The sequence below is a fragment of the Passer domesticus genome, chromosome 6 (genome assembly GCF_036417665.1).
Source record: "Passer domesticus isolate bPasDom1 chromosome 6, bPasDom1.hap1, whole genome shotgun sequence".
In the NCBI taxonomy this organism is placed as follows: Eukaryota; Metazoa; Chordata; class Aves; order Passeriformes; family Passeridae; genus Passer; species Passer domesticus.
In genome coordinates, this window is record NC_087479.1 from 37,182,239 (window position 1) to 37,194,670 (window position 12,432).

A 12,432-nucleotide genomic window follows, 5' to 3' on the forward strand; every position below is an offset into this window, starting at 1 on the left:
GCATAAGGGCAGGAATGCAATACACAGAGCATCTGCCAGTATCCACTTGCATGTTGCAAACTTAAGAGTGGACAAACAGAAGATAGTTAGATGTGCACAGCTCTATTTGCAAACCTTCTACTGAAAATACCAGCAGTGCTACTATATTTTAAAGAATCTGACTTGAATCCAGTACCCATAAGCTCACACACTGAAAAGAAACAAGAATGGCAAGGAGCAGGAGCCCTGGCCCAACACCTGAAGGGTATTTACCTCAGCACTGGTTGCAGGGGTCTCAATGACACTTGGACAAGGAAGACACTTGCTAGAAAGCTTGCAGGTTCCTAATGCCAGTGCTGAGCCTAGGCTTTGACACAACCTCAGGTGAGCCAAGCTGCAAACAGCAGCCCACATGCAGAAAAGCAAGAAGTGATAATTACCATGCCTTTCACCAGACTGTCCCTCTCACAGGCTTCAAACACAGCCCTGTCACTCTTCCCAACACACACAAAAATAACCTTTCATCACATTTTTCTCTGCAACAGCTAAATACCAGGAGGGTGGACGGTGGGGGACAGATATGTGATTAACATGTTTTTTAAAAAAGCTTGCCTTTCTTTTGCCTGAACCCAATGGGACTGAGCTTTAAAGAGGAGGAAAGCATAATCAACACTTCACAAGTATCTAAAAAGGCACAGCACCTTTGCTTATGAGAAGTGGAAAAGTTAATGACCACCATCTCAGGCCTCTGAAGAGACAGGCGTCTCTTCTCCTGGGGTATAAATAACCTAGCTTTATCCTGCATAAACCTGTTTGTAGCTTTATGGATGGAACTGCCCTTCCTGAACATGCCAGGTCAGCACCTTGCTTAGATCAGAGGAGGCTCTGTCACTCTGTCAGAGAGCTTCTAGATGGGGAGAAAAGGGGAAACCAATTGCAGGGGTAAAATAGAAATGGAATTTCTCTGGTCAACTGCTTATTTGGAGGATGTGAAACAGTCTCCATTCCATGTTTCACAGGACTGGTAAGAAACACATTCAGGAAATATGGATTATTGGACAAAGTGCAGCTGAGCTGGTCAAAACATGATGAAGACAACTTCATGATATACATATAAGGCATGCACACAGATACAGTTACGTGCATTAAATGAATCATCACACAGAGACTCTGATCTTGCAATCGGCCACAGAGACACTTATCTTTACATCCACTGGGTAAAACGAACCACTCACTCATACTACCTCACCACACAAAATTAAGCACATGCTGAAGCACCCACAGGAATGGTGCCAGAGTTTGCATTCAGTTTTCTTTTAAGCCTTTCAAGGTCATCATGACTCTAAAAAAGCTACAAAGAGTTGTGTAAGACTGTGTACATTACAGCTGCAACATAATACCACCGCCACTTTACAAGCAGGGGAAAAGAGCGGGCTGTAAGTTATGGTACTAACAGGCACACTAAGAAAAGTAACATACACTCAACTAGACCAGAGCATGGTCTTCATATTAAACACACATACACAGAAAAATAGAAACACAATCATACCATCATCCAACCAGGCCTCAGCATTTAAGTACACTCTACAAGGCAAAACCCTGCTTGGCAGCTCTTTACAGTACTTTCCTTTCTGGGGATCTGAGAAAAGCATCCAAATGAAATCACAGTAGAGAGTGGGAAAGCAGGACAAGGGACAAAACACAGGCAGCAGACCTGGAAGCAAATTCTTCTTCCAGAGCGATGACTGCAATGCACAGGCAGCATTCCCTCTGCTGTCTAGAGACAAGACCCTCTCCCCAGCAAAGGAAACCACCCACTTAGACATTCTATGATGGATTTTGTTTCTAAGCCCTTCTTTCTGTCCTAACTGCTTCTGCAGCTACAGAGATCACTAATGATTTATAGTTCTGCCATGTCCTCAGTATGAGAGCTCCTCAACTCAACTAATCCCAAATGCTACACAAATATGTTTCAGGCCTCCAAAGCCCCTCCCCTCAACCCAGGGCAGGAATACCAGCTCATCTCTGGACAGTTATAGTACTCTTTACACAGCCTCCTCCTCTCCTCAGCCAGGGCTGCCGGCTAAGGAGGGACGGGTTGCTCTTCCCAGTACAACAGGCCCTAAGTGCCAGAAAAAACTAGGAGGAGAAAGAAAGAGATTATTTTGCTTGCCAACAAACCTTTAGGCAGTAGGTGATGAGTGTTCCCAATCATTTTAAACCTCTGGAAAATACTGACAGCAAAACTAAATGCCTTATTGCAGCAAGCACTCTTCTTTTCCCAGGGGAACATCAGATGACTGTCCACAGCAAGCAGTATTTCTCAACCCCTCGTAACCTCAGAGGTAACAAAGTTCTCTGTAAAAGACTTGTCTTTCACCAAAGAGGCAGATTTTTCCAAACTAATGAGACAATTCAGTTTCCCTGGCAAATACGCAAAGCCAGAAGCTACCCAGTGCACTATATCCCCTGCCATGGAGGGCAACGTTACTACACACAGCAACCTGATGGCCTTTCCCAGCCTTGCTGGTCAGCCTAGAACTTTGGTCACAGAGTTCCACCATGAAGGTCCAGGCACTGTCTGGAACAACACAGACTCCAAGCATATTATAGAGGGTTATTATATTATAGACTGGGAGCTTGGCTGTCTCCTTTTCCCAAGCATATGTTTAAACTAAGCTTTGCAGGCTTACCAAGGGCCACAGGGCCCAGGCAGTGCAGGGCCCTCCCCAGGCACGGGATACCCACAGAGCCATAGGCAGGGTCACAGTGCCCCTTCCCAAGCACACCACAGCAGGTCCACGGCCACGGGAGGCTGCAGCACCTGGAAGAAGCCAGGGCAGAAGCTGTGAAGTTGCTGTTAGGCAGGCAGACCAGGCCATGCAATTGTGGCCTGGGTGCTGTGCAGCCCACTGGCTCTCACCCCAGCTCCAGCAGGCCATGCAGAAATTCATTAGTCAGCCCCCTGGCCATTTTATTAACAGCCGTGTTTACACACTGACACTCCTGGGCAGAGATGTTCATTCCAAGGGCCTGGAGCAGCTTCGACACACAGCAGAGATACTCCAGGCACTGCACCTTCTCCTCCAGCACCACACTCATTTTTCCACTGATGGCTCCATTAGAAAACTATTTTTTGCAGGTCTCAGACATAAAAAAGCTTATTTGCAGCCTGTTACACAAAATGGCCAAGAACTTCACAAAGCAAGTGTCCATAAGCCACTCACCACAATGGTGATGCAGGAGACCTGTTCTCTCAGGAGTTACAGCCAAAGCAGGCAGTGGCAAGGAAGCTGAAGAAAGCTGCCTGTCACCCTCATCTTCCCCCAGCACCAGTTATTCACGCTGCTGATTGCGTGTTAATACAGCTCCACAGCTCAGCTCGGGAAGCCTGCAGAGACAGGCAGCACGAACCACGGATTATCAGGGAGGAAGATTATCCTCCCAGTGCAGAGGACCGTAGAATCCCAATTCCAGCCTCAAAAGCTGCTCAGGCTTCTAGAAACAGCTACATTCACTGAGGCCTGCCACAAACTCAAGTATTTTTTCATGCATTTCATTAAGAACACTTTCTGTCATCTTGTATCCATTTCACTCAACCACCACTCCCACAGCAAAGTTTGGGGCACACACTGTGCAAACACTCTCTTGCCAGCCCTCATAGTTTGAAAGGTACACAGAACCATATCTAAAGCCTATCTGGCCATGATTCAGTCCAAGAAAACTAGATGAGTTAGGACAAGATGGGCTTAAGCAAAAAAAAAGCAGATACCAAATTTGTCAGTTCCAGTTTACAGTCAGCAATGCTTTTGGACCCAGCTGCTTGAGAAGGATGATGCCCCCAAAGCAGGTCTGAAACAACTGTGCTCAGAACCACTATATCTAGTTCAACACTGGGAGATAAGCCAAACACAAGGAGTTATGCAGCTGTTTTAAAGCCCTGGACACTGGGACGCTTTGCAGAAAGTGGAAAAGTATCCCTGTCTGTTTTACACTGAGGGAAAGAGACAGTCTGAAGAGCAGAGCACAGAACCCAAAAACTTTAACTTCATTTTAAAAGAAAATTACACAGCTCTATTTCAAGGTTCACTCTACCTTTACACATTTCAGCAGCAAAGAAGCACTGGTTAAGAGCATGAAAAACATCAGTCTTAGCCCACACAAAGCTCTTGCAGAAAAGACTAGTATTGATGAAACATAACTGGCAGAAAGAAGTCCTTTCACTGATACAGCCTGTTTCCCTGTGGGGACAGGGTCATTCAATAGACTCTTTTGATTCTGTGTTACCATAAAGACAGCTTGGTTTTGGATCTCAGCTTGCTAATTCTTTTTAGCACAGGCAAGTGCTTAACCAAGTACACCCTGACACTCCTGCCCCCTCAGGATACCTCTGACACCATCCCTATCCCCTCATGGTTCCAGTCACACCATGGCCATGGCCAAAGCACAGAGCGCAGTGAGTTCTGAACACCAAGACCTGCCACCAAATGAGGAGACACGTCTTGCAGACACTTCTTTCACCCTCACTCTTATTTAATGTTTCAGCACCTCCAGCATCTAAATTACATTAGGAACTGTGCAATGAACTCAAGCTCCTTTGGTGCAAAGACTGGCTTGAGCAATGGTGCTTTTTTTTTTTTTTTTGTAAATGAAAGCATCCCTAGTACAAACAAGACTTCAAAGGCAAGCAGCCCCTTATGTGCTACTCAAAGGTGAGGAGCCAATTTCAAAGCCCTTGGGAGACCTCAAAGGCTACCACTCTGAGCACAGGAGAGGTAGCTAACACTTCAATACTGGCACTTCAAACAGCTACCCTGTGCTGGGCCTGTCTGTCAATAGGGAAGGGTTTCTGCAGAGGCAGCAATGCTTTTCACAGTGCCTACTTTGGAAGAAAAAACAGGAGCAGAAAGCTTTACAACCCTATATCCTTGAATCCATGGGCACTGCCTTATAGTTGCTTTCTCCTTTCAGAAACTCCTCGATCTGCCTACTCTCAAGACATTTGTTAATGTTATGACTCTCTACTATGATGCAACCTCAGATAATCTACCTTTTTCCTGAGAAAAGAGTCTCTCTAGATCCATTATGAGAGAAATTTCAGACTAACTGTGCAAAGTGTCAGGAAGATGCAGAAATTAAAGAAGCATCACTGCACTGAAGGAATGCCATTGTTAAAGCTTCATTGGGTAAGAAATCTCCTATTAGTTGTTATATCACATTAGCTATCTTGACCAACTGTGAATTTTAATACTGTATTTGGGAGAACAAGCAGGTCTGACTTTTATTGCTATTGACTTGGAAACTCTGAATACACCAGCAGTTCATAGTCCTCTACAGTACTATTTTCAATCAGTTTCCTCACAGTAACTAACAACAGTACTGGTCTCCTGGGACACTAGCAAATTTACAAGGCTTACTGGGGTTTCCACAGCTCTAATTCTTATGGTGCTTAATCTGCTTGAGCTTGTTGGAAAGTCATCATCACCAGAGCTACTGAAATCATTAGTGACAATGGGACCAAGTCAGCATTTACAACAGCACAGTTTGTGGACTTTTAAGCAAATAATCTTAAATGAACACAAGTGCCCCTCGCATGGGAGAGGTGAGAAACATCCCTGGTAATATCCAAGAGGTTGGACTTTGTGACTAAGGCTAGGACTTGGTCTTAGAGGATCAAGATTCAATTTCTAGGTCTGCCTCAGACTTCCTATGGGAGTTTGGAACCATGTCTGTATAGAAAAATCATGTTCCATTCCCTCCATCCCTTTAGTTTTTTAAGCCTGAAGCTCCTCTGGTTTGGGTCTACTTTATCTCACCTGTCCAGTGCTCACCAAAGCAAGGTAGAGAGATGGGATGTTCCTGCAGTCTGTGGTCACACAACTACTAGCAACGAGTCACCTTTGCATTGATATTTTTGAATACAGATCACACAGTGCAGCTGATTACAACAGCTGCAGGCCTCAGTTGCCTTGCACAACACACGAACGTGCTCAGGGCAAGGATAAGCAGCCCTGTGGTGAAGGAAAATAGTAGGAGGGTTTTCTGAATTGCAGTAGCCACTCTTTGGTGGGTACAGCCTCAGCAGAGCCTGCAGGGTTTCAGGCACAGGGACCAGCCCACATCTGGAGCTGGGAACCGGAGCAGCGAGCGTGCCACAACCCTGCTGCTGAGCACATACCAGAGCCCTCAGAAACTTCCAGCTATGCGGAGGCAGGTATGTCAGGCACAAACACAGGCCTGAAGTAACTGAAACTGGGCTTGGTGATAGTTAATTATTCAGCCTTTAGCTGGGATCACTCAGCATTAATGTCAGGGCTGAGCACTGTTTGAGTGCCATGTAAGCACCATTCCTGGCACCAAACATCAAAACCTTTGAAAAAAGCCAAAGAGTAGCTAGTATATGTTGTTTGCTTGCACTCACAGAGAAAATTGTACCAAGGCTAATCAAGCAATTTCTCCCCAAGACCTTATCAACAGGAAACAAAATATATGCTTCAATTTTCCAGGCCATCAAAATGCTGACCACCACTTTCTCAGCCAGAAATGGAGGTGGTGCCCTGCAGTTACTTTCCACTAGACAGAGAGGACAGTAAAATAATATACAAGTCATTTTACAGGTGCTTACAGATCCTTAACGATGGAAAATCAAATGCTGGCCCAGCCTGGTCTGAGTCCCAACCAACACTTCAATTGTTCTGCCCTTCTGAAACACATGAGGTGATACACCACAGGAAGAGCTGAGCATGCAGCTAGTGAAACAGATGGTACACTCTGAAGGAGGTCTCTTTCCACAGTGTCTGAGGATGCCTTTCTTTCTCCACCAGCCCCCTCAGCACCACAGTGAACAACAGCTCTGACTAGCAAGCAGCAAATGTACCACCTGCAATGCCTCTGGACAGCCCTGAACTCTGCCATCTTAGTATCCCAGCCAGGTCTTTGGCAAACACTACACGCTTCACAGCCCATGGACAAAAGGGGGGATTCTGTGCACAGCTCACCCAGCACAGCAGGGAGAGCAGTGTGAAACCTGTTTATGAGCCTCTCCAGCCAGGTTAGCCAGGTCCCCTGTGGCCTGTCAGAGGACCCAGCTCATCTAAAGGAGGTGAAGAACAACATCCAAGGCAGGACCACAGCAGCTCTGAAAGGTTATCCAGGTAAGCAGTGTACGACCATCCACAGGAAGCAAGAACTATTAAAACCCAAGAGGCAAATGACCTGGTTTGTGTTATTTATGCTGACTTCACCCCAGCACATCATCATGCTCCCCCTGCCATGGAGAGGTCTTCCTGCTGTCTTTCACAGTCAAGACAGCACATGACTTAGGGGTGACTAGAAGAATGGATCTTGCCAGCATTCTTGCCTCAAGACTGGCAAAAAGTACCACTGTTTTATGGATACCACATAAAACAGGCTACAAAACAAATTATGTTGAATTGTTTTATGCTTTTATATCCATTATACTTCAAGACTCAAAGTCAACTGGCACTGTAGTTCACCAACAGAAAAACTCTGGCTATGATATGCTCTGTGAATCTAAGTCACATTTAACACTCATGTTTAGACCAAGAGAGCTAGCCAGATCACCTTGTATTTTCAGGACAAGGCATATCATTCACAGATTGAAGACTGGAACAAGAAAATGCTGTGTATTAAACTATTCACAAACACAGAGGGCACCCTGAGCACCACATATCCAAGGATGGAACAGGGGGGACCAGAGAAGGGAACCAAGCAGGGAAGCATTCAATCCCTAAGCTATGACACTCTCACTTGTTCCACTGACTCTAAAATACAGACATACCACTGAAATGCAGTGTCTGTGCAAGGGAGAACCCAACCAGTCATTGTCCTGCGCTTTAAGGGACACTGTTACAAGCCTGACCAGAGACAGACATGAAATCCTTTCTGTGTCTGAACAGCAGTCCCTAAGCTCTTGAAGCAATAGGCTGCATTTAGACTGAGCAGTGCAGAGCTGTGAGAGAGATCCCTAGATATACCCCACCTGGGGTCAAGCAATATTCATGGATGCTGAAGCAGAACAGGCACAGTAGCAGACATCCAGACCAAGGTTACAGGCATTCCCTCAGCTGTGCCCCTGGCTGCACTGGTCCCAGAGATGGGCTGAGCACTGCTCAGACTGCAGAGGAACAAAAAGGGTGAATGGGGCAATACTGCACTGACTAGCTCCTCAAAAGCGCTGTAATTTTGTAGAAGACCTTTCCAAATGCTGCCAAAAGAAAAGCTTATGTCAGCATCAGACAGGCTGCTCCCTACTCACCCTCACAGTCAGGCTGCTCAGCCCCACATCCAGCTCCCTGGGAACCCAGCAGATTCTGCTGCTGCAGAACCAAGTTCTTCCCAAGGACTTACAAAGAATCCCAATCTGCAACAAGCCTCAGCTGCACCTGAAGTGATTTAATAAGAAGTGATGATTTTTTATGCATTTATATCAGTGAACCAAACCTGTCTGGTTTTTGGTTCTGTTACAGTTCAGGTTCAGCAATTCTCAGTTGATCCAGTTAAGACCAGCAATGGTCTGGCACCAATTCATGTTGGATGCCACGATATTTTCAAACAAGAAGGACTGTGTGCTGAAGGCAGGAAGCTGCAGTCAGGCCAGAAACATGACTCTATTCTCCTGTGTCCAGGACAGCCTGTGGTCCCTGCTGAGCCCTCCAGCTTCTCAGGGGATGAAGAAGCTGGAGAACTTTGTTGGGAATGACAAGCCATGACGAGTCTGAAGCTTCCATGGATCTGCTTTCCTCTTAAATCTGTGCAAGCTCACTGGCAGGACACAGAAGTACACAGAAGTACTTGTTCCTACTGGCTGGCTATAAGAACAGACCATGCCTCACCAAAGGAGGACAGGAAACCCTGTCCCACTAGGAGCAACTTAGTCAGGGCTCATTTCCAGAACAAAAGCTCTCAAGAAGGTTTTGCAGAGCCACCCAGTCCAACATAGCATCATGGGGCAGGAACAGGCACTCCAGCTGCCCATGTTTGCATGCCACATGGAGAGGGGAGAGACCACAACACAACAGCTCTCTGCTGAATGACTTCCTGCTGAGGCATCCAGGTTTTAGTCAAAGCACTCTTTTAAACAGACAACTTGAAGTATTTCTGGCTTAGAAAAACAGCAGAGATCAAAGAAAACAGCAGCAAATTCCAAATATGTTTCTTTGATTCACTGGCTTCCTGTTTCAGGGAAAGCCTGTAGCAGGTTTTGTAGCAATTTGTTTCTACATTGACGTTCCCAATCTGATTTGACTAAGGATACCCACACACACCATCCCTCCTGGAACAGGCACTGCTACACCAGTTAAAAAAAAGTTTATATTTACAAGTGTAGAGCTCAACAATACAAACAACCCCTGCAGGAACTGTACTTGCTTAGGTACATTACTTCTGTGAGCAGGGTACTACAGCAACCAGGACATTTTAACCATGGGAGATGGGTCAGGCCTGAGCTTCCCCTCTGTCCTGATGGTGTTGCTCTGCAGGGTGATTCAAAGGCACTTAGTGCCCAGCTTTTAACCCTGTGTCTCTACTGGAATCACAAGCACGGTGACCAGATGCACGGCTGGATTTCTGGCAGGGCTAGTAATCCTCTAGAAATTGAATGCAAGCCAATCAACTTATCTGAGGAAATTTTAGCTTCCAACCGCCACACCAATACATTACAAATCCCAACAGTCAACAAGCCTTAGCCTTATGTCACAGTACTCTAGGTTTATATTGCTTCAACATAAAAAATAGAGATCTGGAAAGCACAGCAAAACTGGATTCAAGCCATGAACATGAGAAGAAACAAAGAAAAAAGTCTAAAGACAAAACTAGTCAGGCAGCAACAAAAATCAGGACTAAACAAAAGCTGTTTTCAAAAAGCAGTAACAAAACCAAACACTACATCCCATTTGTCAACAAGCTTTACTTAGAGCTCCCAAACCTTCCCCCCCTTTTCCTTTTTTTAAATGTCCATGATAATCTATTGGCTCCTTAGTTTTACCTCTGTAGAGATCTCCTGGAGCTCTACAGTAAAACCATGCATTAATTGCAGCAAGAAATTAGTCCTAGGAGAAGTCACAAAACAAGTTCTCTCTCGCACAGATCCCAAGTAACACATTGCATGTCCTGTGTAGCCATCATGCAAAACATCTCTACTTACCCACACTCCCCCTTCCACAGCAATGCACAAACAGGTCTCTGCAGAGCCAGCCTCCCACAGACTGCCCACGGCCAGCCCAGCAGTGCACGGCTGCTTCACTGAAAGGAGGCAATTTCACAGGCCTTCTCTTCAGCATAAAAACTGCCCCAGGGGTCTGGCCCTAACCGCTGAGACAGCCTGGCAAGCCTCACATGCCCAAAGGGTTCTTTAGGAAAGAGCCAGGACATTTCCCACTGCAGGGGAAAACACCCAAATCACCACAGTTCATGGAAGTTTAAGCAGTGCCACTGAGGGTGCTTGTCCACCTTAAATTGAGCACCTGGTTGCAATAAAAAATTGAGGGAGTCAAAGGGCTGTTGTGGGCTGGGTCTTCACCTACAACAGCACATGCACAGCACAATATCGTCTTCCAGGCATTAACTTAGGGCAATAGTCCAGCTCCATCCCATGTAATGAAGCAGCATCCAGCTGAGATGACCAACTTCATTGGCCCTTCCATGCTTTCACCAGACCAGTTTCATACAGCTCTTGGAGCAGTTATTTCTCAAAGTCCAAGAGACAAAGATGCCTCAAAGACTCCTTCCTGCAGGTTAGAAAAGATCCTTCAGGTGTGATATGTATGATGTCACCGTTAATCCCAGGGGTTTTCACACACACCAAATAGCAGACTGAAACCTGTTTCTGCTATTTTAGGAAAACAGAACTGCTTCTCACCTTGGAAAGCAGAGGAGCACACATGTAGCAGAGGGAGTGTCTCCACAGATACCAAACATCTGTAAGATCTTTGATAAAGGGCCCACTCCTTTTCACCTTGCCCCCTCCAGCTGGCCCACTGATGGCAGACCCTAACTCATCTGAGCTAATTCAGAGCAGATCACTTCAGAAACCAAGACCTGCACCTAACTCCTCATAATGCCAAACTGATTCTGCCAGCAAACTGATTCTACCAGCAAACTCCCCATCAGTTCCTTTGCACCTCACTGACTAACAGTTCTCACTAATAAGATAGACAAAATCCAGCCCTGAAACCCTAATTTGATGGTGCAGAATGAATCCATGCTATCCCTCCTCAGGGGTTCAGACAGCCCTGGCTGCACACTGGGAGACAGCATGAAGGATAAAATGGAGCTCTCCCAGAAGGCACATGTAAGGAAAGCAAAATGAAACATGTACCACCGAATACCCAGGGTATGTAGCAGCAGGTCCCAGCCCTGAAAAGAAGTGTGCAGACCACAGAGCCAAAATCAAATGCCCACCATACGGGTGGGTACAAGTGACTTTTATCTCTTCCAGTAGAAACCACTGCAGAATACAGACCAACAAACACCAACAAAGCATGTTTCACTGGCAGTCCACAGGCTGCATGAAATGGACATACATGCACACACTGAGGTCAAGCACAAGCACCAAAGACTTTCCCCTGGACAACTTTGAGGAAGCCAGGAAGGTTTTTCTCTTGCTTAGCAAGAGAAGAATACTGTGTTCCTTGGTACTAAAGAGCCATCTAAGGGAAACTCTGACCTGAACCAGAGTTCTGAGAACAGGATGTCATGGTGGGAAAAGACCATTTTTAGGTATAGTGTCATTTACTTCCTCTGAAATTTTACATACACTCTTCACTTCAAGACAGAAATTTTGAAGCATTACTGTTTTGAGACCAATGAATACACTTGTCAGATGTGTATTATAAGCATTTCTCATTTATTAGCAAGTCTCCACAAAAGGGGAGGGATTAGGTTTTCTATTTATGGAGACAGAGGACACAAAGGCTGATTGATTTGCCCAGGGTTACAGGTGAATCAGTGGTAGGGACAGAACAACGTGCCCTGACTCAGAGGCACCTGCTGTGAGCACAAGGTAATGCCACCCAGCTCTTGCACTCCCTGAAGCCAGGCTTAAGTCATCCTCTCCTCATGACAGCAGTCAATTCCCAGTCAGTGAGTGCCTGTCAGGAATTCTTCAAACCACCAAGAAGAATGATGGACTTTAAGAAGCATTATACCCAACAGAAGATAACCCCAAGGAAAGGAGGTCTGAGACACACAGAGGAAAGCACATCCCAAACTGTGGAACACAGACACTATCTGAACAGATACCTCCAAGACATGTTTCACATTTTTCATATCATCCTTGCCTTTCCCACATGCCCACAGAACTCTTCTTTGCAGGGTGAGAGCAATTGCTTACACACAAGAGGTGTTTCTGTATCCTCAGCTCCCAGTAATGCAGGTTAGCAGCTGGTAACATGGAGGAAGAGGCAGCACTGCATTTCTCCTGTCAGTCATTGT

At 45.8% G+C, this 12,432-nt stretch overlaps 1 protein-coding gene across 5 annotated transcripts in view; it reads right to left on the bottom strand.

The window, feature by feature from the left end:
• The window catches only part of MAPKBP1 (mitogen-activated protein kinase binding protein 1), a 95,386-nt gene that overhangs the window by 81,302 nt on the left and 1,652 nt on the right, over positions 1 to 12,432 (bottom strand). The gene's annotated exons all lie outside the window — the stretch shown is intronic.